General features: G+C 51.2%; 1 protein-coding gene and 1 non-coding gene across 2 annotated transcripts in view; one reads left to right on the forward strand and one right to left on the reverse strand.

Annotated features, from left to right (window-relative positions):
* Window positions 1-271, reverse strand: part of KPNA2 (karyopherin subunit alpha 2) — an 11,466-nt gene extending 11,195 nt beyond the window's left edge. The window contains exon 1 of the mRNA XM_018569280.1: window positions 253-271. The gene's annotated coding sequence lies outside the window, so the exon portion shown is untranslated. The remainder of the gene's footprint in view (window positions 1-252) is intronic.
* Window positions 272-1,320: 1,049 nt separating this feature from the next.
* On the forward strand, window positions 1,321-1,393 carry TRNAR-CCG. Its single transcript has one exon. It is a non-coding gene; the product is annotated as a tRNA-Arg (tRNA).
* The last annotated feature ends 986 nt before the right edge of the window (window positions 1,394-2,379 follow it).

Here is a 2,379-nt window from a genome sequence, read left to right on the forward strand (position 1 = left end):
GCCCCATTCCAGTCCATCCCTGGTAGAGAAGTGTCAGTTACTGGGATATAGAGACCCAACAAACCACCAGGAACTGTCACATGACCCCAACCGCAGAGTGATCCCCACATCTAAATACACCACCCAGTATAACCTATACTACCCAGCTGTCAGTACCGGAACCAGAACACCGGTGGCCAACTCACAGCTCAGCTAAAAGCGTAAAGAACCACCCGGATCACAAGCACCGAACCACAGCACGTGCTCACTCACCTCCAGCCGGACAACGAGTGCGGCGTGCTGCCGGCTCCCAGGTTTAAATGTCCGCCCCAGCCGTGCTCTGATTGGCCGGTTCGAGGATAAGCACGACGCTCATTGGGCGCTTTAAAAGAAGCCGGCTGCGTTCCCGCGAGATTAACCCTGCGTCTGCCGGGACGATTTGTGCGCACTCCCCTCCTCCTATCGCCCACACCAACAACATGTGACAACCCCGAATAGCGAGTACGACTAAAGAGAACCGGTCACGTGTGTGCGAGGTACAGATATTGTTAGGGGGCGGGGCTCATCGCAAATGTATTAAACATACATCAACCTTCGGGTCCATGGTTAACAGAACCTGTCTGCATCTTACTGTTCTAGTTTAAGTCCCTGTCTTGGTGTCCCCCGTACAGGACGTGAGGTGAAATCTGCCCAGGGGGTCACAAACGAATTTCCTATTCCAGTGTCTGTACAAAATAGTGACCAAAGAGGACCTGTCACTGGTGGTGATATGATATGAATCTCCCCTGAGATTCTCTGATTGTGAGCCATAATGAATGACGGACCAGCAGTGGATTCTGGGATATGGGAACTGACTCCTGTGGGGCCCCCAGGGGCCAGTATGAACGAAGGAGGTTATCATGACGGGTTCACTTTGATGCCTTAACAGCCGTAAAGAGTACCTGTCATAGCTGACATCAGGGTTCCTCTACCCATCAATGCCAGTAGGGGGGTGCACATGCACATTACATAAGGGGGTCCACCCTGGGAGATGGGGGACCCCGGAGGACATGACATAAGAATATGTCAGGCGTTCCCGTACACTCTATTTAAAGCTAGAATGAAAATAAAACGTTATTATTTGTAGTCACATACTGAGCTCAATCAGCCATGTTCTCTGTGTGAGGAAACAAGATGGCCGCCCGCGTCACCTCCAACCTGTGGTGTGTTTCCCGCCTCCTGCGCTGCTGTTGCCATAACGACGGAGCTGATTGGCTAAAAAATGCATCTGGGCGGGGTCCACAGAGCGCTTAGTGATTCGCCAGCCGTAAGAGACGTTGCTGGGGCTGGCAAACATGCAGTGACCCAGTGGCCTAATGGATAAGGCATCAGCCTCCGGAGCTGGGGATTGTGGGTTCGAGTCCCATCTGGGTCGCTCCTACATCCGTTTTGTAAATTGTCTCCGAGACTTGGACGGGGTTCCCCGAACGGGATTCACCGTGAGACGTGCGAAAATATCCGCCCAAACACCCGGCATCGTCGCCGATTTATGTACCGTCTGTCATTTCTGTAGGAGAGCGCCACCAGCCCGCAGATCCGGAATGTTTTCATTGTAGTATCCAAATGAGTTCATTGATTTCCTATTCGCTACACATGATGGAGGAAACACTTCCACTATGATACATTGTAACTTTATCGCAGATGACGTCACTGGCGAGGATCTGACTCAATACAGACACAGGCTGCAATCCCAGCCTCGGCCACCAGATGGACCCAGAGCCACACCGGGCTGTGCTGGGACACGGAGACTGACACGTGTTACCCATAGCAACGAAGTAACTTCATGTATCTATGGCTGGGGAGAGTGTCATTACATTGTATCCTGTCCACACAAGGAGCAGACAATGACCACCTGATGGATTATGCAACTTACCTCTAAATAGTCACTATTATACAGTGACATTCCGCCCTCCAGATATATTATACAGTGACATTCCGCCCTCCAGATATATGATACGGTGACATCACCCCCCTCCAGATATATCATACGGTGACATCACCGCCCTCCAGATATATCATACGGTGACATCACCGCCCTCCAGATATATGATACGGTGACATCACCCCCCTCCAGATATATGATACGGTGACATCACCCCCCTCCAGATATATGATACGGTGACATCACCCCCCTCCAGATATATGATACGGTGACATCACCCCCCTCCAGATATATGATACGGTGACATCACCCCCCTTCAGATATATGATACGGTGACATCACCCCCCTCCAGATATATGATACGGTGACATCACCCCCCTCCAGATATATGATACGGTGACATCACCCCCCTCCAGATATATGATACGGTGACATCACCCCCCTCCAGATATATGATACGGTGACATCACCCCCCTTCA

The sequence above is a fragment of the Nanorana parkeri genome, unplaced genomic scaffold, assembly GCF_000935625.1.
Source record: "Nanorana parkeri isolate BGI_ZX_2015 unplaced genomic scaffold, ASM93562v1 scaffold1316, whole genome shotgun sequence".
Lineage (NCBI taxonomy): Eukaryota > Metazoa > Chordata > Amphibia > Anura > Dicroglossidae > Nanorana > Nanorana parkeri.